The 27,271-nt window shown below is 42.7% G+C and overlaps 1 protein-coding gene across 3 annotated transcripts in view; it reads right to left on the bottom strand.

Moving 5' to 3' along the window:
- tspan9a (tetraspanin 9a) overlaps positions 1 to 27,271 on the bottom strand; it is a 159,520-nt gene that overhangs the window by 124,376 nt on the left and 7,873 nt on the right. Inside the window, exon 1 of one of the 3 annotated variants that reach the window (XM_072710317.1) lies at positions 19,182 to 19,267. The exons of 1 other annotated variant lie outside the window; for it this stretch is intronic. The gene's annotated coding sequence lies outside the window, so the exon portion shown is untranslated. Of the gene's footprint in view, positions 1 to 4,291; positions 4,313 to 19,181; positions 19,268 to 27,271 lie in introns of those variants that run through there. One more of the 3 variants, XM_072710318.1, reaches the window with a different exon arrangement.

The raw sequence follows: 27,271 nt of genomic DNA, 5'->3' as shown, positions 1-27,271 counted from the left end.
TCATTTCCTTTCCAAAATATGTACAGTCATGTGAAGAACAAAGTTCACCCTCTTTCAATCCTAAAGTTTTTACGTATCGGGACATAATGAAAAAAATCATTTGGTCCTTAGCAGGTCTTAAAATGAGGTAAATACCTCAAATGAACAATAACACATGACATATGACTCAGGTTTGGAAAAAAAAGCTTATTTCAAAATTTGTATGTGTCATTATTTAATAAAAACAAAGTAAAAATGCAGAAGTGTGTGAAAAATTAAGGTCACCCTTACTGCTTCCATAGGAATTAAGAGGGTAAGTAGAAGCCAGGTGCTGCTAATCTAATGCACGATTAATTGGTCATCAGCAAGTGTGGCCACCTCTATAAAAGCATAAGTTTTGGCAGAAGTTCAGGCCTGGAACACATGGTGGTAACCAATGGTTTTACCCTACATGGGATGCCACTGACTCACTCGAGTTCAGGTGTGCGTTAACACAATTCCATGCTCAGAGAAACTGCAAAAAACCCAAGAGCTACATCTCAGATTCTACAGGCCTCAGTTCGCATGTTAAATGTTAAAGTTCATGACAATACAACTAGAAAAAGACTGAACAAGTATGGCTTGTTTGGAAGGGTTGCCACCAGAAAGCCTCTCTAAAATTTCTCTCTAAAATGAACATCGCAGCATGGCTTAGGTTTCCAAAGTTGCATCTAAACAAACTACAAGACTTGTAACTAGGGCTGGGCGATATCATATCGATATTATATCGCGCAATCGCAATAATCACCAGGGCTTCAGATGACAGACGAAGCATTTGGCCGGACGCCAGCTTTTCGGTGAAATACGGACATTAATTTACACCCATAATTTGGTAAGAGGAATAGTTGTATGGCTAAAATATTAATGAGATGCGTCTCGTGATACCCAAAAGATAGTAATCTGTATAAAACGCTTTGTTTCTTAAATTCGATTAGCGGAGCACCCCACATAATACTGTTTTGGTATACTGCGGTTTGGTATACCTCAGTGCAATATGCACTGAAGTCGCGGTGAAGAAGAGCCACAATATCTTTTAAAAGAGGAGATCTTGAGGATGTAAAAAGACGTCGGCGGTGTGCTGGTACTTTTTGCAGTTCAAAGTCTGACACATTTATGAAACAAAAGGATATGCCGTATTTATACTAATAATGACTTTTGGACGTCATACAAAGCCTCATTAATATTTTAGCCATACTACTAAACTGCTTAAATTGTGGGCCTAAATAAATGTCCGTATTTCACCGAAAAGCTGGCGCATGACCAAATACTTTGTCTGTCATCTGAAGCCCTGGTGATTATTGCGCATGGGAGATATAATATCGATATGATATTGCCCAGCCCTACTTATAACAATGTCCTTTGCACAAAAAAAGAAACCAACGTGGAAATGTTTGGCCACAATGCATAGCACCACATTTGGCGAAAACCAAACAAACATATCAGCAGAAACACCTCATACCAATTGTCAAGGATGGTGTTCGAGGGGTGATGATTTGGGCTTGTTTTGCAGCCACTGGACCTGGGCACCACAAACTCCTCTTTATACCAAAGTATTGTAGAGTCAAATGGAAGGCCATCTGTTCAACAGCTAAAACTTGGCCAAACTGGGTCATGCAACAGGACAATGATCCCAAGCACACCAGCAAATCTACAACAGAATGGCTGAAAAAGAAAAATAAATCAGTGTTGCAACTATTTATTCTCACAGTTATCTGATTAGTCATGAATAATCACACTTAACATTAAAACCTATCAAATATTTAAACAATGAATCCCCAAATTAATGTAGATTTAACACAAAGGAGAGCATATTGGTCATGGTCATGAATTCATTAGTGTAATATATTCATTTTCTCTCATTTTTATAGCGACTCAAATGATACAACTTATTACGATTGATATTTTAATATTTGTTTAATGCTTCAGCTTAACTTGTGATGTAACGATTGTATTTTTATTAGAAATGAATAAACAAGTACAAGCTAAATTTCAATGTTTTCAAAAAGGCATGATGAACAGATGGCAATAAGAAAAGAGAAGCTACCATATTATGAGTAGGGATAAAAAAAATTCTAATCAAACACTGCAGCTCTAATAAAGATTTTAAGGGAAACACTTTCAATGAAATAAAACAAATATTGCAAATTACGATATTTTTTAATCTTACATAAGCCTCCATATGGCAATTTTAAAAACAGATTTAAGCCAGGTAACACCTGCATCCCCATGAGATTCTAACAATGTTTCGATTTTAGCTCTGAATTCTGGGATTCCGTGCAACATCACAACCTAAAATCTGCCAGCCCTAGTAAATAGGTCTACACAACAAAAGGAGGTACACATACACCAGTAGGGCTGCACCTAATGATTATTTTGTATTGATTAATCTGACGATTATTGTTTAAAACATGCATATAAGCTCTGTTTAGCAGCCCAATATTTTAAGTCAGTTTAAGTAATATCTGAACACAGCTTACTGTATAAACATTGGTCTATATTAATTAAAAATCAAGATACCAGCCAATATTTAAATGTCATGAATATTTAAAGTTAGCTGCACCAGAGCTAAAGACCAAAATTCTAAAAAAAATGAAAATGATTGCATTGGATGATCAGCCATTTTGCGTAGTGAAGGACAAGGGATTTCTTTGGCTCATTCTTTGCTTAAAGTACAGGCCAGCAATATGTTTGTAATTTATTATTCAATCCAGCCTGCAGATCGATCTTTCATTTTCCACAGAATAAAAAATGATGCTGGGCCTAATGTTATTCTGTTAGTTAACCTGTGCTGGCAATGCCCTCTCCCAGCTCAGCAAGAATCTTAGAGTTTAGCCAGTTATTGAAATTGACAATATTAAATTAAAAAATATTTATTATTAAACAAAATTCCCACATTGGTGCACCACTACCATATTGTTTGCTTTTTTCCTTAAAATTCCCAGAGTTTTGATGTCCATGGTCTTTTATATAAAGGATCGCCATTATTAAGCACCACCATCTTGCTCCCTTCAAAGTTTGTGATAACATTAAGAGACATATTTACATAATTGATTACAATGATGTATCATCCCAGCACTACACCACTGTGCACCCTACAGTAACTAACTAGCCCAGAAATCCATATATACCAGCATTCAAACAGACAGACCAGCACCCAAAACTGTCACTGAACAGTGGGATACACAGAACAGGCAATAATGGGGTTCCTTTACAAAGAGGTTAACTGGTAAATTTATGAGCTTAACGAGCTGTAGCGCAAGACAGTATTCTTAGACACGCTGCTAGTGACAACATTTATCATGTTGTCACAGGCCACCCCTGGGACACGACATTTCGTGGTAACTCAATCTAATAACAGAGAGGAGTCTTCCTCACAATGTATGAATAAAGGCACATGTATATACTGACATGCCCCTAATATGTCAGCATTTGCTTATCCATATTGGTTAAACAAGGGTGAGTTCAGCTTTGCCAGGTCACATGTTCAGGAACATGTTTCATGAAATGCCTGCTACCCTACGCACTGCAGAGACCAGTGGTGTATCTCAATATGTGTACTTGACTACGAAAGCCCTGAAGGGCAAAACACACCAACAAATTAAAAAACACGCCAGCAAAAGCGAAAACACAACAGCAAATTCAATAACACAACAGCAAATATGAAAACACCAGCAAAAGCAAAAACACACCAGCAAAAGCGAAAACACACCAGCAAATTCAAAAACACACCAGCAAATTCGAAAACACGCCAGCAAAAGCAGAAACACACCAGCATTTATGAAAACACAACTGCAAAAATGAAAACACGACAGTAAATTAGGAAACACGCCAGCAAAAGCGAAAACACTACAACATTAGTGGCACTGAAAACGGAAAGGGTATGTACCCACTAATCATTCACATGCTCCTGGCACCTTACAGGGGTAATACATGAAGAAAGGGAAAATGTTTTGGCCATAGTATGGAGGGGTCGTTGGGGTCTTTATTAAGGTGCACATTGTGCTTGAAGACATGCTTGCATTACATGAGCATGCAGAATGAAGTAGCTCTTGGTGATTATGAACATGCAACACAAACCTACTTTTCCTCAAGTTGAAAAAGTAGATTCATTCGGAACAAAGTCAAGCATACTCTACATTAATTATTATTATTATTATCATCAATTATTAAGTCTCGCTTGCTGAAGGTGCCACATAAGTTTAAAAAAAAAATTAATACGGCGCAATGCACGGTAAAATTGCTAGTCGTGACTCCTGAACATGCAGCCCTTCACCTCCTCAGCCCAACTTTTCAATACTGATTATGACTACATTTTCTTCAGGCTGGAGCAAATGCAGAACTGCCTGATGCTCAGCAGCGGTTACAGCTCAAAATGTACTGTACTGTTACGTTTTCCATGACAGTGTCATGCACCTAAAGGCAGTGTCTCGTGACTACGCCGGCACTGTCACGGGACAGCGCTGCACTGTCACGGGACAGCGCGGCACTGTCACGGGACAGCGCTGCACTGTCACGGGACAGCGCTGCACTGTACTGTTACGTCTGGCATGCACGTATTGGCAGTGTCTCGTAGTGCAGTCTGACTTGGCGGATTGTCCCGTTGCAGCACAGTTGACACTGAAGGTATATTCGTCCAAAACAAACCAATATTCAATCATTAGCAATTTAAGTGTCAGTGGGAGTTCTGTTCTTAATCATCACTTTGTCGTATTTATTAGGCTATATTAATGGAAACATAACACGTGGGAAGATGTGAACGTGATTCCTACTGTTACTTAATGACAAAACAAAGAAGTTATGGCAATGAAATGCTATTGTTTTTCATCCAAAGACGCTACCCCTAATGGTACATGCCAGTTACTTCAGATTGTCACGCTACGGGGGAAATACGATGTCTGGAAGCGCACTCATAATCCAACGCTTTGTATAAGCGTATTTTTCACAACGCTGTAAGCATTACACTGCTCTACCATTCATTGTTTAAAAAAACGATTGAAAACCTGATGTGTAACGAATGCTATCATAGCTATTCCAAAGACGCTACCCCTAGTGGCACATGCCAGTTACTTCAGATTGTCACTCTACGGGGGAAATACGATGTCTGGAAGCGCACTCATAATCCAACGCTTTGTATAAGCGTATTTTTCACAACGCTGTAAGCATTACACTGCTCTACCATTCATTGATTAAAAAAAACGATTGAAAACCTGATGTGTAACGAATGCTATCATAGCTATTCCAAAGACGCTACCCCTAATGGCACATGCCAGTTACTTCAGATTGTCATGTTGTTTTAAGAAATGGGTCGTCCAGTTGGCAAATATAATGCAGTATAACATAAACAATATGGCAATATGCATATGAATTTCAATTCAATTTTATATGGCGTCTTTCACAACAGTCGTCACAAGGCGCTTGACATGGATGTGTTGTAACATTAATACATTACAACATCATTTGACAGAGTAATACATAACGGCAAGTAAGTCATTGTGTGTGTGTGTGTGTGTACACATCTGTCCCTAGACTGACAGCCACAGTAAAATTTGCTGTACTAGCTTGACACAATAGCTTTGACACATGCTAGTGATGCTTGTTAGAAGCTAAGAAAACACTGTGCCACTAGGGGTAGCGTCTTTGGAATAGCTATGATAGCATTCGTTACACATCAGGTTTTCAATCGTTTTTTTAATCAATGAATGGTAGAGCAGTGTAATGCTTACAGCGTTGTGAAAAATACGCTTATACAAAGCGATGGATTATGAGTGCGCTTCCAGACATCGTATTTCCCCCGTAGCGTGACAACCTGAAGTAACTGGCATATGTACCACTAGGGGTAGCGTCTTTGGAATAGCTATGATAGCATTCGTTACACATCAGGTTTTCAATTGTTTTTTATTAATGAATGGTAGATATTGCATTCACATTCTATCAGCAGTGTAATGCTTACAGTGTTGTGAAAAATACGCTTATACAAAGCGTTGGATTATGAGCGCACTTCCAGCCATCGTATTTCCCCTGCAGCGTGACAATCTGAAGTAACTGGCATGTACCACTAGGGGTAGCGTCTTTGGATGAAAAACAATACCATTTTATTGCCATAACTTCTTTGTTTTGTCATTAAGTAACAGTAGGAATCACGTTCACATCTTCCCACGTATTATGTTTCCATTAATATAGCCTAATAAATACAACAAAGTGATGATTAAGAGAACTCCCACTGACACTTAAATTGCTAATGATTGAATATTGGTTTGTTTATACCTTCAGTGGCACTCAACGTGCTGCAACGGGATAATCCGCCAAGTCAGACTGCACTACGAGACACTGCCAATACGTGCATGCCAGACGTAACAGTACAGGTCTGCGCTGTCCCGTGACAGTGCCGGCGTAGTCACGAGACACTGCCTGTACGTGCGTGACACTGTCATGGAAAACGTAACAGTACAGTACACTTTGTGCTGTAACCCCTTCTCCTGATGCTTTAAAAATATTGAGTCAGAAGAGGGGTCATTCCATTTCAAATCATCCACACTTTCGGACCTCATTGTCAAAAATGCTGATTTGTCACATGAGTACTTAACCAAACTGAAATTGGGCGTGTCTGGGATCAATATTGAGGGAAATTTAAGCGAACAAGCGAAGTTTTAACTTTTTTTTTTTTTGGGATGGGGGGGGACTATGACTTTGACTGGCTATATTTACCTTAATGTAAGCTGCACAGAAATAGTGAATAAATGAATAAATAATATTCAGAGGTGGGTAGTAACGAATTACATTTACTTCGTTACATTTACTTGAGTAAATTTTTGGGGTAACTAGTACTTTTAGAGTATATTTAAAGATAGGTACTTTTACTTTTACTCAAGTACATTTTTAGTGAAAAAACTTTACTTTTACTTCGCTACATTTGATGGCGTTCCTCCGTTACTGACAAAATTGTAATAAATATTAGATATATAAAATAATAATTTGTTTACGTGACTTGATCTGAAGTCTCGCGAGACGTTGGAGAGGCTGCTTCACGAGAGTCTGCTACGCATCTCCCGATTAAGTTCAGCGCGCGTTTAGAAAGATGATGGCTGAAGCAGAGTATGACGTGTGTGAGCTATCGGGGGCAGATCACCCGTGGCCTCAAATCAACTCTATTTTTTCACTTCAAGATGTGAGAAAGAACAGTTTCATAATGCGATGCAGGCTGCAGTGTGCACCAAAAAAAAGCGACATCGCTGCGTACAAAAATTCCAGCTCCAACCTGAAAAAACGTACCGGTAAGTGTCAATATGATGCCTATTTGAACCCTATTAATGGTAATTTGGTAACTATGGGCACTTTGACCTTATAGTACCATATTTCACACACTGTCCGAATGTTTTTCCTCATATGCGCGCTTGTGCAAGCAATGACAAATATCTTGTGAACCTTACAAACAACACATGTTCGTAAAAAACGTTCATTCTAAACGTCTGCATGTTTTCATATCCATTTTCCAAAAATCTAAATAAATTGAAGTGCATACTGTGACGTTATACACAAATTCGTACACTTCACTAAAGGTTTTATTTGTGACACTTCACCTAACGTTAAGTGCAGAACATCATTGCATTTTAATTTATTCCTATCTAATGAATGCATGTACTTAAAATGTAAGAATAAAGTAAATAAATGTTTTTAAAGGAGACTGCTTTTAAAAGGAAGAGTTGCTTAGCCCAGCATATTATTCATTGACACCATTAATCACAAAACATATACATAATAATTCATATATATATATATATATATTTTAAAATTGACATACTTATACTCATATATTATTTTTACTTACTGCTATTTGTCCAAAGTGCCCATAGATACATAATTACCAATTTATTGATGATTCAAGTTTTAATGTATAATTAAACCAAATGTAACCTAATCTGTATGTGTATATATATATATATATATATATATATATGCATATGAACCTAATTCAAAAAAGAATCCAAAGATCATTAGTGCCTTTTCCAGCCCTGCAACGAAGGTAACACAGGCAGTGATTGACAAGCTGCTGATCAGTTTTGTCTGTGAAGGAAGCCAGCCATTTTCTATTATAGAACTATCGTCATTTAGGAAAATTATAGAAACCTTGCAACCTCAGTGTACAGTCATGACAAGGAAAACACTGCATCTCAAAGTGCAGGATACATTTGAAAACATGAAGAGTGCACTTATCCAAAAATTAAACCATGCTGATTACGTTGCTACAACTGCAGACTGCTGGTCAGCCAGGCAGCGCAGTTACTTGGGGGTCACCTGCCACTGGATAGACAGTACATCTTTAGAGAGATGTTCAGCAGCTTTGTCTTGCAGACGGATGACAGGATCACACACATTCGATGTAATTGCTGCTGCTTTAGAGGAAATACACGAAGAGTACAAAATCAGAGGAAAGATTACTAGGACAACTACAGATAGTGGCTCAAACTTCCTGAAGGCCTTTCGAATATATGGGGAGGAGAAAGAAGATGATGCTCAGGATGCACAGGAGGAGGGAGACTACATACTTGAGGATGAATCTGGCGAAAGTGAATCGGAGGTGGAGTACCAAGACCTTTTTGGTATTTTAGATGAGGACTGTGGCCTGGACTACTAACTTCCCAGACATCAAAAATGTGCCTGCCATTTACTTAATCTTGTTGCTACTGTTGATGCTTCAGCAGCAGAAGCTGGAAGTGATACGTATAAGAGACTATCACGGTCAGCTTTTGCTAAATGCAGTACACTTTGGAACAAAACCAGCAGGTCAACCTTGGCTTTTGAAACTGTGGACAGAAAAACATCTGGGTGTGTTTGAAATTTTATTGCAAATGACAGTTTATGTGATGTTAATGTGCCCATCATAGGACTGAGATAGGATACTTTACTTCAGCCTATGTTTTATATAAACAAAACAAAGAGACTTTCAAGGTGAGGTGTGTGGAAGCTTTCCAAATAGTTTGAAATTCAAGGTTTTCGCTTCATATCAATCAGATCAGACGTAACTAGTTACTAGCTACTTGAGTAGTTTTTCCATCGGATACTTTTTTACTCTTACTCAAGTAACTATTGGGATTGTTACTTTTACTCTTACTTGAGTAAATATTTCCGTAAGTACTTTTACTTTTACTTGAGTACAGATTTTGGGTACTCTACCCACCTCTGATAATATTCCATCCCCATTTACTATGTACGGAAGCCCTGAACCGCATTTGATGATTTTTTTTTGGAGACAATAAGTCGTTATTTTGACATGTCGTTATAACGAGATATTATGTCGAAATAACATAATATCTCATTATTTCGACATAAGTCATTATGAGATTTTATCTCGTTATTTCGACATAACTCATGTTAAGCTTTGCGCCAATATTAAAGAATGAATTAAGTCATACTGACACATTGTTAACATCAGTAGCTTACTTGGTACACTAACGACCCATGTATTTCTGGGAATTTTACATAGTTTGTGCTTTCATTCCAAGTTAACCCTTACTGATGTTAACTTTATGTAGACCATTAATATGCTCCATATTATTCTTATCGTTTGTCATAAATCACCTATAAACTTATCGTGTGTAGCATTTCATAACATTTTATATTCCACTAATTCGTTTCTGAAACATTACCTGGGTAATTCATCTACGTCCGAATTGAAAATCAGAATAACATTGACCGATGAGCCAGGACAGAATTATGTCGCACGTTATTACGTTGGTGCAGTTTGACCCGTATGTCTAATTATTGGGCTGCTGTTTACAATGCACAGACAGAGTGATTCAGTGGTAAGAACATGAACAGCCTTAACCGCGCTGAATATAAATTCAATTCAATTCAATTTTATTTATATAGCGAATTATCACAACATTACATTGTCTCAATGCGCTTTACATTTCTGCCTCGTAAGGACCCCCCATTGAGTAAGCCAAAGGCAACGGTGGCAAGGAAAAACTACCTAAGAGGAAGAAACCTTGGGAGGAACCAGACTCAAAGGGGGAGCCCATCCTCCAGGGGCCAGCAGATGAGTCAAACAAACAAGATGATATGACTAAGCTAATACAGGGGTTGAAATATATGTCTCAATGCAGCGGCCGACCGGTGCAGGCACGGGGTGCTTGATGCACGATGGCAGGATTAATAGAGGCACAGCCGCAGGGAAGGATGGCGAGGCATCGTGTTGAGCCAAGGGCAGGCAGGTTGGAGGGTAGTTGCCGGAGGTGGAGGTAGTTGTCTTGCAGGCAGCAGAGGCATAAATTCTTCAATGACATTGTGCTCCAGGGAGCACACCCCAGAAGGGGTGAGGGAGGAAGTAAGAAGAATTATGTATTAGCCAGAGTTGAGGAAACCAGAGGCAGTGCAAGCAAAATGATCGAGTGCAATATTCGTCTAGGCTCCGGCAGATCTGGGTGTACAGTAGCAGCATGAGAAAGAGGGAGAGACAGGCGGGAACACAGGCATGGGGACTCCCTGAACATCAGCACTCTAGTGTAAAGCTAGAGTGACAGCACTGACGCATCAGTTTATCCAAAGCCAATGACTCCGATCCCCACCCAGCTCTTCACCTCATACTGTTAGTCTGACTGGGAGTGTGCGACTAGCTGGAACCAGAACTAGGTTTCCTATACGCTAAGCTATACAAGTGCGTTTTTAATCTAGACTTGAAAAGCGAGAGTGTGCCTGAATCCCGCACATCCGCCGGGAGACCATTCCACAGCTGCGGAGCTCTGTAAGAGAATGCTCTGCAGCCTGCCGCAGCCCTGTCTACTTTAGGAACTAATAGATATCCTGCTCCTTGTGAACGAAGCAGGCGAGAAGGGTTGTAAGGGACCAGAAGATCATTGAGATATTGTGGTGCAAGGCCATTCAGAGTTTTGTAGGTCAATAGCAATAATTTGTAGTCAATCCTAAACTTGACCGGTAGCCAGTGCAGGGAAGACAGGATAGGGCTAATGTGATCAAATTTTTTAGTTTTTGTGAGAACTCTGGCAGCTGCATTTTGTACTAACTGAAGTTTATGTAGGGATCCAGATGGACAACCCGAAAGGAGGGCATTACAGTAGAACCCTGCAGGTCATGGTTTTCGAACATACGCACTCAGCCGATCCATTAGGAGATACCGTAACTGTACTGCCCCACCCACATAATGAACTGATGAACAACCAAAATCTGACCTGACCCAAAAAAAGCATTGAATCCTAAGTGATGAAATCTATGCCAGTAGATCTTATTTAATCCACAATAAAAAAGAGACACTAGTATACATTTTAACGTAGGCTACAGTAAAGCCATAAAAAGCTACCAAAACAAAGTTGTACAAAAATGTACATGTAGTGAAGTGAAAATGATTATTTGTTATATGTGAAATACACCAGTGCACAACACTCTGCATTTGCCCCACCAAGCGAAGCAGTGGGCAGCTATCAATACAGCACCCGGGGAGCAGTGTGTGGGGATGGTACCTTGCTCAAGGGTACCTCGAGTGGAATTCAAAATCACAATTCTCCAATCAAGGGGCGAATCCCTTAACCACTACACTACCAACTGCCCCCTATTGATGCATTGCAAGAAAGCTGTAACAAAATGATAGCTTATAAGACTCTTTTAGACTATAAGAACATAAGAACATAAGAAATTTACAAACGAGAGGAGGCCATTCGGCCCATCAAGCTCATTTGGGGAGAACTTAACTAATAGCTCAGAGTTGTTAAAATCTTATCTAGCTCTGATTTAAAGGAACCCATGGTTTTAGCTTCCACTACACTAGCAGGAAGACTATTCCATACTCTAACTACACGCTGTGTAAAGAAGTGCTTCCTCAAATTTGTTTTAAAATGTTCTCCCGCTAATTTCCACTTATGGCCATAAGTAGCTCGTAGCTCTTCGTTGCACCTGTTCTAAAGCAGCAATGTCCTTCTTGAGGTATGGTGACCAAACCTGCACACAGTATTCTAGGTGGGGTCTTACCAAGGAATTATATAAGTGTAACATCACCTCCCTTGACTTAAATTCCACACACCTAGAGATATAACCCAACATTCTATTGGCCTTTTTTATTGCTTCCCCACACTGGCGAGAGTGGGACATGGAAGCATCAACATACATACCTAGATCTTTCTCGTAATCAGCTACCTTTATTTCAGTGGAACCCATAAAATATCTGTACTGTATATTTCTGCTCCCTGCATGGATTACCTTACATTTATCTGTGTTAAATTTCATCTGCCAAGTATCAGCCCATTCACTAATTAAATCCAGATCCCGTTGAAGCCTCTCTGCTGCTAGATCAGTATCTGCTACACCGCCCACCTTGGTGTCGTCTGCAAATTTAACCAATTTACTGTATGTATTTGTGTCAATATCATTAATGTAAATTAGGAACAATAGTGGTCCTAAAATTGAACCCTGCGGTACCCCACTATGAACGGAGGCCCACTGTGACATTGTGCCTCTAATAACTACTCGTTGCTTCCTGTCAGTTAGCCAGTTTTTGATCCAAACTGCCACAGTTCCTAAAATCCCTGCAGCTTTAAGCTTTAGTAAGAGCCGTTTGTGGGGGACAACATCAAAGGCCTTCTGGAAATCTAAGTAAATCACATCATAGGCCTTTTTGTGATCAATTTCACTTGTAGCTTCCTCAAAGAACTCAAGCAGATTTGTTAAGCAGGATCTACCTCTCCTAAATCCATGTTGGCTATCCTTTATAATGTTATTTGCATCTAGGTAATCTACCATTTTCACTTGAATTATAGCTTCCATTATTTTTCCAGTAATGCTAGTTAAACTGATTGGCCTATAGTTTGCTGGATTACTTCTATCCCCTTTTTTGAATATGGGTGTTATATTAGCATGCTTCCAATCTGATGGTACCACACCCGCAGATAACGATTTCTGGAATATTAAAGTTAAAGGTTGGCTAATAATATCCCTCATCTCTTTTAAAACTATAGGTAAGATGCCATCAGGCCCCTGCGATTTATTTATTTTGAGTTTATCTAGGCTTAGTATCACATCAACCTCAGTTATACATATATTGGTCATAGACGATGCTGTATTCGTATTAATTGGTGGTAAGTTACTTGTTTTCTCTATTGTGAACACCCTTGAAAAATAATCATTAAACTCATTTACTATATCAATTTCGTTATCAATTATAAGTCCCTTACTATCCTGCAAATTAGTGATTTCAGCTTTTAGTGCTCTCTTGGAGTTAAAATATTGGAAGAAACCTTTACTGTCATGCTTACCTTCCAATGCAATTTTTCTTTCTACATCCCTCTTGGATAGCCTAATGTCATTTTTTAACTCTGCCTGTAGACTTACATACTCCTGCTTAATTTTGAAATCATTAGTTATTTTCCAATTGTGGAACAGAGCCCGTTTCCTCCTGACTTTATTCTTAATTTCCTTAGTAAACCACCTTGGTTGTCGTTTCCTAGATTTAGTTTTGCTGGAAACAGGTATGAAGTCCTCTTGCACTTGCAACAATGTGCTTTTAAAAAATTCCCATGCCTCTTCAACTGTTTTGCTATTTAACTCTGTCCAGTTTACAGTTTCTAATTTCCGTCTCATACCATTAAAGTTAGCCTTCCTAACATTGTATACTTTTAATTTCGACTTTGCTCTTCGGACACTAAAATTAACCTCGAATTTAACCATGTTATGATCACTACCATACAATGGGTCTAAAACCTCTAATTTTCCAATCCTATCCTGGTTATTAGAGAAAACAAAATCAAGAAGGGCTTCTCCCTTGGTAGGAGTATTAACAAACCGAGTAAAAAAACAATCCTGTACTAATTTCACCATCTCAAGTTCATTTACAGAAGAGCCAGAGACTGTGTCCCACTGTATCCCAGGTAAATTAAAATCACCCATAACCACCACATCATTTTTATTACTCATAATCCTGATATCATCATATAACATTCTGCTTTCCTCTACAGCTACATTAGGTGCTCTATAACAAACCCCGACAATTAGGCCATTTGAATCTTTAGCATCAAGTTTGATCCATACAGCTTCTGAATTTTTATTTTTATCAGTGAGATCCCTTGCCTGCAAGTATTCTTTTACGTATACTGCAACACCACCTCCCTTCTTGCCTATCCGGTCTCTACGGAACAACGTATAACCATCCATATTATATTCATCACCATCATTGTCACTCATCCATGTTTCAGTTATTCCTATAATGTCGTAATTGTCTGAAGAAATTAAAGCCTCTAAGTCATTAATTTTGTTTCTAATACTCCTAGCATTCAAATACAGACCACTAATGGTAGGCCTTTTACAGTGTCTACTTTTAAGATTTATTTGGGCTTTCCGTCTCTCCCCACATAAATTCTTAACTGACCTCCCTGCCCCCCCAGTCCCTAGTTTAAACATTCCTCAACTATTCTGCACATACACCTCCCCAATACACTGGTTCCCTTATGGTTCAGATGCAACCCGTCCGGCTTGAACAGGTCCCACCTGTTCCAGAAGGTCTTCCAGTGCCCCATAAACCTGAACCCCTCTTTCCTACGCCACCATTTTAGCCACGCATTTAATCCCCTTATCTCAGCTAACTTTGCCTGACTTGCACGTGGCACGGGAAGTATTCCAGAGAATACCACCGTGGATGTTCTGCTTCTAAGCTTATCCACGACTTCTATAAATTTATCTTGCAGAACAGCCCTCCTGCCCTTTCCTATGTCATTGGTGCCAACATGCACCACGACCACTGGATCCACCCCGGCTGGGGCCAAAAGCCTGTCCACTCGATCTGGAAGGTCCCCTACCTGGGCACCAGGCAGGCAAGACACCGTACGGGACCCTCTATCACAGGTGCACACATAACTATCTACACCTCTTATAATTGAATCCCCTACTACCACAACCTCCCTCCTACTGGGGTTAGGCGGCTCCTTGGTGCCCAAGGGCCCACTTGCCTCCCCAGTCTCTTCCGGGTCTAAAGCTGGAAGCACCTGAAAGCGGTTAGACACCGTTACTTCAGGTAATTGTGTATGCCCTTTTCTACATCTACGACCTACGTTCACCCAGCTCTCTCGACCTACCTGTTCATCATTCTCCCCCCTCCCCGCTTGTGACGTACACACAGTCTCCCTAGAAGGCGTATGAACTCTCTGCTTTAACTCATTGTTATGTTGGATGAGAGCCAGTCGCTTCTCTAGGTCACGAACCTGGACCATGAGAGAGTCAACTAACCTACATCGCTCGCAGACGAAGTCCGACTGGACGCAAGCATCCAGAAGGGCAAACATCTTGCAAACACAACACTGAGCTGGCCCCATAATTACCTAACTCACTATGTCCCCGTCCTTTACTCCTAGCCCAGTATATTAATATAGAGTATTTAAACTTTTAGTTGATCTAATTAACGTATAGTTAAAATAAAGTGCCGAGTACACTAAAACACTAAATTAACACTTGCGTTAAATCGGTACTTTATTATAAATTATCCGGCACACGTAAAAATAAAAAAAAGTTAAAAATGAAACAACAACAACAACCACCCACGTAACCATGCTGACACACAAACACTCAAATATACTTTACAGATAATTCAAATCAAATCAACCGCTTCAACAGGCGTACAACATAACACAAGTGCACACAGTGACTACACCACTCCCGAACAGTACAGCAATCCCAGCAGCCTCTACCAACAGCCAGTGGGTACATACCCTTTCCGTTTTCAGTGCCGCTAATGTTGTAGTGTTTTCGAATTTGCTGGCGTGTTTTCGAATTTGCTGTTGTTTTTTTCATATTTGCTGGTGTGTTTTCACTTTTGCTGTTGTGTTTTTGAATTTGCTGCCATGTTTTCATATTTGCTGCCGTGTTTTCATATTTGCTGTTGTATCTTCGCTTTTGCTGGTGTGTTTTCATATTTGCTGGTGTGTGTTCACTTTTACTGGCGTGTTTTTGAATTTGTTGGTGTGTTTTGCCCTTTAGGGCTTCCGTACTTGACCGTACTTGTGTTCTTGTGTACCCTTTATGTCATCTTCCATTGCCAAAGACCAGTTCCAATACTAAGAACAGAAGTACAGAGGATAGTAAAAATCCCTGCATTGTGCCCTGAGTTCTTGGCAGGCAAGGTAGTGGGACCACTCTTGCCAATACCTCAAGTACAATCTTTGTGTTCTTGGTATTGAGGAACACCCCAGGAAAGTGGACTCTGCATATGTGACCAGAGGTCTGGGGTGATCTGAGGCTGTTAGCCAAGGGACAGAGACCTTTCCTTGAAATAACAGAATATTAGATTAGATTAAATAGTACTTTATTAATCCCTCGGGAAGGTTCCTCCAGGAAATTTAATTCCAGTAGCCGTACTCCGACGCATTACAGTTACAAAAAAAAAAAAAAAAAGAGAATGAGTACACATATATAATATAAAAGCAGTATATACATATTTGGCATAAAGATTATTGTTCAGAAGATGATAATAAATAACAAATAACAGGGCTAATTGCACAGATCATTATTGCAGTTTGTTTTAATACCGGTCCCAGCGAGGAGTAGGAGTATGACCAGCAGAACTATACACAGAATATTTACATTTTACGAAAAGCGATCAGGCTGCAATTAAATTATATTATTTCATTATCTTTCATTAAAAAGCACTAAAGTATAAATTCAGCTAATTTAAGGATCGCTATATAATAAAACAGTTATTTCTAAAGCAAAGAGACCTATTCATCACGGATGTGATTGGCTGTGATCCTATCTAGTGCGTCCCTTGTCTCATAAAAATGGAGGACTCCTTGGAGGTTTGAACAACATGAGTAATATTCAAAAAGTACCATTACAAGCACTGGGGGGCAAGCCTGAGCCAGCCAGCCAAATTCATTAAATGGCCTTTATAACTATAAATAGGTCACAAACTGAAGAATCGCCGGTTATCCCACCCTATCTACAGAAAACAGGTGCCGCTGCATCGTAGGTCCTAAGCATCACAGATACCATACCTGAGGGTTGTGCCCACACCAACTGGGCTTTACTTATGGACGAAACCTGTTTGGCATGTACCCTGGGTGATGGGCCTGCTCTCAGAGGGCATTGTACCCACTCCATCCCAGGACTGAACTGGAGTTCAGACAGCTGCTGGATCTCACAGTGAGTCACAGATCGACCCAAGGGCAGCAGTGGTAAACAACAAATTAAACAAAAAAACAGATTAAATAAATAAATAAATGGTGCTGCAGTGAACAACCAAATGAACACCACCCCCCCACCGTAAAAAACACAAACACTCAGAAAAGATTTAACTGCTTTGAAAAACTCCTACTGTGTTTGCCAAGCAGGCTGGGGGTATTCTGTGTGCTGGGTGGGGCTGGAAAACACAGAGGAACTTCATTGTGTACCCAACGCAGTCATCCCTATTGTTTCCTAAGATGATACATGACATTACCCACAATGCCTGGAGTCCGCCATATTCCCATAAAAGTGCTGGACTGGGTATACAACAGTCTAGACTGAATAAGGAAAGTCCTTTTCAGCCCCACTGGTGAACACCAAGTAGTGCAGCTCTGTCACCAAATGGTGAATCCCCGGCCTTCCCATGTGGAAGTAGGGCCAGGAACAGCTAATTTCCCTCTTTGTGGCATAATGGAAGTTCAAGGAGCCGCAGCGGAGAACGAATATGGCTTATCTCCACCAATCCAGTTCTAGCAGGCTGCTCCCGTTCCACCGCCAAGGCGCAGGAAGGCAACAGGGGGCGCAGTGATTAAGATTTCAGTTATAGTTGTGACCGATGGGGCCATGCTGTGACACTGAGATAAACATCCAGCTGTTTAAGACGAGCTTAGACAGCTTAGCCTAAATCCCAGCTCTATTACAGACAAAGGACTGGGGGAAACCAAGCCTTGTGAACATACATACTGTTAAATTGCAAGTCATGCTACCACTTTAGGACAAAACTATGGCTAGGTAACTAAATAAGGGTAAGCTCAGCTTCACTGGGTCACATCACACCCAGTGAGGCAGCAGCAGCTGGTAAAGATGAGACAGAAAGCACTCTTAGAGAAGCAGGCTGTGATAGCCACTCAGATGTTTCTAAAAAAAACAAGCTAAAAAACCCTCGCTTTATGGCTAAGGAATGTAGAAGGCAGCCCCACAATCCCACAATCCAACAGGGAAGCTCTGAACAGTTGAGGCAGGATTGCTGCCTCCAGCTGGGCCCACAAAGGGATGAACCAGAAATCCAGAATGGGGAGAACAAAAACTCAGCTACAGTATTCACAGCCCTCACCATCCAAAACCCAGGATTAGACAGGAGAGGGAGGACAAGTGTTTGCACAGAAAGAATCCCTCATTTCAGAGAGCTCCCGCCATATGAGACCCTGTAACATATTAAAGCTGTCGATCAGGAGCACTGAAGCAGGAGACACAGAAGAGCTGGGACGCCTCAGATGACTGGCTGAGTGCAGACAACCTCCACTGAGGCCTGTAGAGAATCAGATCCGAATGGCTGATGCCCACAAACAAGACAGAGTATAGGGCTGATCAAGTCAACGAACTGATCTCCAACCTAACCCAATACAACTACAAGGGTACAAGCAGGGGTCAGGCTTGTCACAGAGTAGCCAGATAAACTGCTGGTCACCACCTCCTATATCCCACATCACTAGTGAGAGCTAGAATCCTCACAAGTTCCAGAACTTTCACTCCAAACTGCCTGTGGATACTGTTGGATACACAACAGTGACTTGTGGCACAGAGAGAAACAGATCCAGTAACACACTCATTTCGGCGTGGCACAGTGTCAGCATTAGCTCTCTAATTTTTTACAGAATAACTTCACAAAAATAAAAAACATACGGTTAGAATTATTTACAAGTATATTAAAAAGTGAGTTCATTTATCTCATTATACAGCGACAACTCAAAAGTTTCCAGAAATAACTTTTCAAGGATTAAAATCTGCTAATTTGGAACAAAAACTAGGAACGTGTTTTTTTTCATAAAAATAAAGTTTCTCCAAAGCAGAGAATCATGTGGAATAATTAAAGTTCAATAATGGCAGTCTTACTGAGTGGTGGCAACAAAGTTAATTAACAGGAACGGAACCAGAAGGAGAGCAACGGCCATTAGGAGTAAACAATTTCTGAATCAAGATCGAGTCTGCAAGCAGTGGACTTGGAGACTTACCTGTGCATCGACAGAGCCTGTATGTCTACAGAGTTCACATAGAGAGAGAGAGACTGAGGGACACACTAGAGTACATGGTATGCCAGCACAGGGAGAGTGAGACCGGGAGCTGATAGTTGTTTTCCATCCTGACCAATAAAATCCATTTTAAATAGAGCTCTTGCGGGTGAGAGCTCATACGGATCTAGTTAGGCCCTGCTGCAGATGGGGCAAGCAGACCATTTCACTACTTAACCTCCCCCCCCAATGCCAGAACCTGAGCTTGACCAGTTGAAGATAAGCCCAAATATCTGCATACCCCTATTCACTCTCCCTCATGAGCACATACGCACATACACACATGCGCACGCACACACACACAGATGTTTACATTCATATCCTTGTGGGGACTGTCCATTCATTTCTATGGGCAAAATCCTAATCCCAACCTTAACTCCTACCCAGCCCTAACCTTAACCATAAGTAACCAAACAAGATACATGATTTTTGGCATTTTTAGTTTTTTGATTGCAGTGACATATTTATAAATTTGGGTTTCCCCTTGTGGGACCAAAAAAGTGGTCCCAACAATGTGAAATGAATAGGTTTGTATCACATTGTGGGGACATTTGGTCCCCACAATGCAATATATAACACACACACACACACCACACACATGTTAACAGACAGGCATTAACAACATCCTTTAGGCCAGTAACGACATTAGCAGTGTTAGTGTTCGGTTTCAGGGCCAAAGAGGGAACAAGTTCTCATTTTACATCAGAGATGAAGAAACAGCAGGACTGATTTAATCAGAAACAAAAAGCAGTAATGCTTCCAAGGGCCAGGTCACCGTAACTGCTGTGAGAGCCCCTGGATAATTATCGACGGTGATAGCTTTATTTGCCTAGAGCTTCACCGAGTCAATTGAGTCTAAAAAGGAGGTATGGGGGAGCCAGGAGCTCTGAAGAGCGGGCATCTTGCACGCAGAGGCCTTCGGGGCAGGGACATTTGGCACGAAAGCCTGCTGACCATCAGAACTCTGAACATTTTATTGCCAGTATGTGCAAATATACCAAGACTGGTTGTAGATTGTACTGTACTTCTTGTTTGGCACCAATCTTTCCAGACACTCAATTCACTGTATGATACAGAGAACTAAAGAACATATTATAAATGTATATAATATATATATTAATCCATCATCATGATTAATCTGCTTAAATTTTTTTAACGCAATTAACCCATCTGCAGCGCAGAATGACTCAAAATCCATGAAATGTCTCTGTCAACCCATTTCGGGCAGTTTTGGTGCATTCCATTTGCCCTGGGAACTCGTATTCCGAGTCAGATTCCGAGTTTTGAAGCCGGAAGTGACGGCATGCGCGGTCCCGTTTCTCGGAGATCCGAGAAATATCTTGGAGCAGCACAGAGGATCCCGAGTTCAGAATCCAAGATGGCTGCGCCCTTTATCAACAGAAGGGAAAGTTATAGTTTTATACTGTTTAAGCACTACTTCTCATTTGTGGCTCATTAAATCAGTCGCACACACTATACCGTCCAACTTATCTGTGGACGTGTTACTACGGAGTTTTATGCGTAAAGCAACGCGTGTAATGTGTTATCAACTGATATTGCTAACAATGGCAATTAACCGGGCTAGAATTGGATTTCATGATTAGTTGGATTATTTGTCAGATTTACGGTAGTTCGGGCTAATTGTAAGTGAACGAAGATAAAGACCATTTAAACTGAGGTACCTTAAATCCGACAAGTTGTCCGGCTAAGCAAAAAATCTTGCTTTTTGATATGGGTCCATGGTATTGCACTTCTGTGGCAGATGGAATGCATCTGACTCGTGTTCAAGATGTTCAATAAACATGTTAAGTGCATATATATTCCCTTTTTTCTTGAGTCTGTTTGCTCATGCAAAATGAAATGCGATTAATATAGATTAAAAATGAATGATATTTAATCGTGAGTAATCAAAATTAATCCACAGCAACCCTGTAATTAATCTGATTTAAAAAAATTATCGTTTGACAGCACTAATATATATATATATATATAAATAAAACAACAATGTATTCTCTGGCGACCTAGTCACCAGTGGAGCATCATATTGGGCCCCCAAACCAGACCAATTCACTTATTTTCCAAATTTTTTAATGGCTCTGTCATTCTGGAGCCCTTAGAATGCTCCTAACTCCCCATCTGCCACCTTCCTGTCACCCCCCCCCCCCCATCTAATCCCTACTCCTCTCACACCTCCAATCTCTATCATTAGCCCCTCTGCATTAGACTTGCATCTTAGTTTTCATACCATCATATTGTATATACATTACGCCATGGTATATGATAATTTGACTGTATCTTCAGAAGCATTGTCATGTATTGCACGTATTTTCAAAAGCAATGCTAGTCTGGTATTTGGTGGGGGTGGGCAAGAACAACAAAAATATGATAATGTAATACCACCCAAGTGTACCCTCTCCCCATTTATTAAAAAAATCCTTATTAAAAGCCCAGCTTAGTGTGTCACTTGTCTCACTGTAATCAGGATCATCAGATCACCATAAGTTCCCCCATGATACAATTTAAAATTTGCTGAGCAAGGGGGCGATCCATCCATCCATCCATCCATCCATCATCTTCCGCTTGTCCGGGGTTCGGGTCGCGGGGGTAGCAGCTTCAGTAGAGGCACCCAGGCCTCCCTCTCCCCAGCTAACCCCACCAGCTCCTCGGGGGGGACACCGAGGCGTTCCCAGGCCAGCCGAGAGATATAATCCCTACAGCGGGTCCTGGGCCTGCCTCGGGGCCTCCTCCCTGTAGGACAGGCACGGAAAACCTCTCCGGGTAGCCGCCCAGGAGGCATCCGCACCAGATGTCCAAACCACCTCAACTGGCTCCTTTCGACGTGAAGAAGCAGCGGTTCTACTCCGAGGCCCTCCCGGATATCCGAACTTCTCACCCTATCCCTAAGGGAGAGCCCAGACACCCTGCGGAGAAACCTCATTTCGGCCGCTTGTATTCGCGATCTCGTTCTTTCGGTCATTACCCATAGCTCATGACCATAGGTGAGGGTAGGGACAAAGATGGACCAATAGATCGAGAGTTTGGCTTTTTGGCTCAGTTCTTTCTTAGCCACGACGGACCGGTTAAGCGCCTGCAGAACTGCAGACGCCGCTCCGATCCGTCTATCCAACTCCCGATCCCGCCTACCCTCACTCGTGAACAAGACCCCGAGATACTTAAACTCCTCCACTTGAGGCAGTACGTCTTCCCCAACCCGAAGAGGGCAAACCACCCGTTTCCGGCTGAGAACCATGGTCTCGGACTTGGAGGTGCTAATCCTCATCCCTGCCGCTTCGCACTCGGCTGCGAACCGCCCCAGTGCCTGCTGGAGATCCCCAGCAGATGAAGCCAACAGGACGACATCGTCTGCAAAAAGCAGCGAGGCAATCCTGAGGTCACCAAACTGGACACCTTCAACGCCTTGGCTGCGCCTAGAAATCCTGTCCATAAATATGATAAACAGGACCGATGACAAAGGGCAGCCCTGACGGAGCCCAACACGCACCTGGAACACGTCCGACTTATTGCCGGCAATGCGGACCAAGCTTCTGCTCCGTTCGTACAGGGACCGGATCGCCCACAACAGTGGACCCCGGACCCCATACTCCCGAAGCACCCCCCACAGAGCACCTCGGGGAACCCGGTCGTAAGCCTTTTCCAAATCCACAAAACACATGTAGACTGGATAGGCAAACTCCCAGGCCCCCTCCAGTACCCCTGCAAGGGTATAAAGCTGGTCCAGTGTTCCACGACCAGGACGAAAACCGCATTGTTCCTCCTGAATCTGAGATTCGACTATCGATCTCACCCTCCTCTCCAGTACCCTGGAATAGACCTTCCCAGGGAGGCTGAGAAGTGTGATCCCCCTGTAGTTGGAACACACCCTCCGGTCCCCTTTCTTAAATAAGGGGACCACCACCCCGGTCTGCCAATCCAGCGGCACTGTCCCTGACCTCCACGCACTGTTGAGAAGGCGTGTCAGCCACGACAGCCCCACAACATCTAGAGCCTTCAGGTACTCCGGGCGGATCTCGTCCACCCCCGGGGCCCGGCCACCACGGAGTTGTTTAACCGCCGCGGCCACCTCAGCCTCAGTGATGGGCAAGCCCCCCCCAGCACCCTCAGGCTCTACGCCCTCAGATGTCTCAAAGGCAGTATGCGTAGATGTATCGGAGGCAGGGTTGAGGAGGTCCTCAAAGTATTCCTTCCACCTCCGGATGATGTCCCCAGATGAGGTCAACAGCCCCCCCCCCCCCACTATAAATAGTAGGAACCAGGAGCTGCTTCCCCCTCCTGATACTCCGTATGGTTTGCCAGAACCTTTTTGAGGCCGACCGAAAGTCACTTTCCATGGCCTCACCGAACTCCTCCCACGCCCGGGTTTTTGCTTCTGTGACCGCCCGAGCCGCGTTCCGCCTGGCCCGCCGGTACCCGTCAGCTGCCTCCGGAGACCCCCGGGCTAATAATTCCCGGTAAGCCTCCTTCTTCAGCTTCACGGCCCCCCTCACCTCTGGTGTCCACCATCGGGTACGGGGGTTACCGCCACGACAGGCACCGACCACCCTGCAGCCACAGCTCCGTACGGCTGCTTCCACAATGGAGGTCCGGAACAGTGTCCATTCGGACTCAATGTCCCCTACCTCCCCCGGCATGCAGTCGGAATTCTGCCGGAGGCACGAGTTAAAGCTCCAGCGAACAGGAGCCTCTGCCAGATGTTCCCAGCAGACCCTCACTATACGCTTGGGCCTACCAGGTCTGACCGGCTTCCTCCCCCGCCACCTGAGCCAACTCATCACCAGGTGGTGATCAGTTGACAGCTCTGCCCCTCTCTTTACCCGAGTGTCCAAGACAGAGGGCCGCAGATCAGTTGATACGATTATAAAATCGATCATCGACCTGTAGCCCCGGGCATGTTCGTACCATGTCCACTTATGGACACCCTTATGCTCGAACATGGTGTTCGTTATGGACAAACCATGCATTGCACAGAAGTCCAATAACTGAACACCACTCGGATTCAGATCAGGGAGGCCGTTCCTCCCAATCACCCCCTTCCAGGTCACACTGTCATTGCCCACGTGAGCGTTGAAGTCCCCCAGCAAAACGATGGAATCCCCCCGCGGCACACCAAATAGCATACCGCTAAGGGAATCCAAGAAGGCCGGGTACTCCGAACTGACATTCGGCGCATAAGCGCAGATGACAGTCAGAGACCTATCCCCGACCCGAAGGCGCAGGGAAACAGCCCTCTCGTTCACCGGGGTAAACTCCGATGTTAATGCACCGAGCTGTGGGGCCACCAATAGCCCTACCCCAGCCCGGCGTCGCTCACCCGCCGCAACTCCAGAGTAAAAGAGCGTCCAGCCCCTCTCCAGGAGATTGGTTCCAGAACCCAAGCTATGTGTTGAGGTGAGCCCGACTATATCTAGTCGATACCTCTCAACCTCACGCACAAGCTCAGGCTCCTTCCCCACCAGAGAGGTGACATTCCATGTCCCGAAAGCCAGTTTTGTCAGCCGGGGATCGGACCGCCAGGGCCTCCCTTGGCCGCCACCCAATCCACAATGCACCGAACCCCTGACATTCCCCTTGCGGGTGGTGGGCCCACCTGGGGACAGTCCCGCGTGCCTCTTTCGGGCTGTGCCCGGCCGGGCCCCACGGGCCAAGGCCCGGCCACCAGGCGCTCGCCAACGGGCCCCTCCCCCAGGCCTGGCTCCAGGGTGGGGCCCCGGTGACCCTAGTCCGGGCGAGGGAAACGGGACTTTGATTTGTAACTTTTTCATAGGGTTCTTTTGGATTGCTCTTTGTCTGGCCCCTCCCCTGGGACCTTTTTGCCTTGGGAGACCCTACCAGGGGCTATTGCCCCCGACAACCTAGCCCCCAGGTTCACGGAGGCACGCAAACCCCTCCACCACGATAAGGTGGCAATCCAAGGGGGCGATGATATATTTTACCCCCAGATAAATTTTTTGACTAGCTAATGGACTGCTAATGATAACTTTTTTAGCATATTCAGAAAATTGTCTAGCAACCCACTCCATTATTATTTGGCACCCCACATTATCTGTGTTCAAAAGGTCACCTGCTTTTGCCCTTTCCATTCTTTGCTGCCACCAAATACTGCTACTTAAATTTCAAAGGCATTTGACTCAAAAGGAATTCTGGTGTAGATCTCATCCATATAAAGTCTTTTTTGTGGTAATAAGAACAATGGGGTAACAAGATAAAACTTAAGACATGATCAAGTGGTAATAAGATAAAATCCAAGACCATAAGACTATTAAAACTGCTTGAGTTATGTTCACATGGTAAAATGTCTTCTGAGGTCACCCTTTTCTTTGCTGCCACTAAGCACTGCTGCTTCAATTTGTATGCATTTTTTTTCAAAATTTGATGAGATCCAGTTCTTAACCCATACAATATGTCTGCAGAGTATCACAAGGATCTGTCAAATACTTTTTGAGTTGTCGTTCTAACTAGAAAGCATCTGTTGCAGTAGACCAGTCCCAAAACCATATGTATTCCTTGACCAGGCAATATAATGACATGTTTATAGAAAAAACAGCATAACATCTCAAAATAAATAATTTAAAAGTACTATGTCAACATGACTGCAAATGCAAGGGAAAGGAGCAGTGCAGAACAGACCAATAACATGAAGTAGCACAAAAACAAAATCAATTCTTCACTGTAGTGCATGTTTACCAATATAGTGCAAATACATGATGGAAAGAAATATCCAGACATAGGAAGAGTAATTGTCCCTGGATGAATTGATTGCAACTGGGTGATGGGATTATTAGTGGTCAAATTGAGCATGTTCAGTTGCCCAGGGAGGTTTACACAGCCTAATGCTCCTGGAAACCACAGACTGCTTGGTAACTGAAATGGATGCCAGATAATGGAGTACAGAGTGTTACAGCAGCACTAGGACAGAGACATTTCTGCTAAAGAAACACTCAACACTTAATTAAACAATGTCAGCATCGAGGTAGCACAAACTGAATATCAGGGTGTTTCCCGGAGGCCATAATCAGCGGCCTCTTACAGATAGTGAGGAACCCCACACTGGTCAACAAACACCCCAGGGCCGGGCACAGGATTACTGTAATTTGACTGTGCCTTTAGTAAGGCTCATTAAGAGACCTGTGGTGTGCCAGCGTGTCTGCGGAGAGCTCCCAATATGCAAAACCCCAATATTCACATGGCCAATTTAAAATCCCAGTGTGAACCATTAGAAAGCCAGCCTGCAGTGTCCCTTCTCCCAACATTCGCTCGATCAAAGGGCCAGCATAGTAGGGTGGGGTGGGGTGGGGCCTGGGTGGGGAGAGTCAAGCGATCAATTCAGAAAACCTGCTCAACTGAACTGAACGCTAACGCTGTCTGTGCATTTCATTACTATCAGAGAGCTGGTGTGTCAATGAGTCTGAGGGTGATTGTGTATGGACTTTAATTAATAAAGTATTTAAAAATTACTGTAAATGTATTTATGGGCATTTATACCACGCAACTGGGAGTGACTGCCTGTTTTGCTGTGAATACTAGATGGAAAAAATAAACAGAATTACAGATTCATTTAAAGTTAGTAACCAGCGATGTAACATTCCCATTGATGCTTACAGATGGCATGTTCTGGGTTTGGTTTTTCAGGGATGGGTTGGATCTTTCAGGATACTGGGTCTCAGTTTTCCCACATTGGTCTTGCACGGTTCATATTAAAAGGTTCCTTGACCACATGTAGCATGGAGAAATCGAACCTCACATGATCTCAGCCATTTATCCTGATTTATCAACTCAGTAGAGACACAGCTGAGACCATCAGTGGGGATGAATATAATTCTAAAAGCTGACACGTACTCCTCGGAGACAGTGTTCTGTGGATAACAGGCTCAGTGCAGCCAGCAGGTGACAGGCAGAGGACAGAGACACACCGTGACCCTCAGCACATCTTTCAGTGAGTGGGGAACACAATTCAGACCCTTAATACCTGTAACAGGTTCCCTGTCCTTCATGGTAACATCAATCCAAATAAGATC

Source organism: Paramormyrops kingsleyae, chromosome 3 (genome assembly GCF_048594095.1).
Source record: "Paramormyrops kingsleyae isolate MSU_618 chromosome 3, PKINGS_0.4, whole genome shotgun sequence".
Classification (NCBI taxonomy): Eukaryota; Metazoa; Chordata; class Actinopteri; order Osteoglossiformes; family Mormyridae; genus Paramormyrops; species Paramormyrops kingsleyae.
The sequence above is the reverse complement of the archived record's forward strand: the minus strand, read 5'-3'. Positions and strand labels throughout refer to the sequence as shown.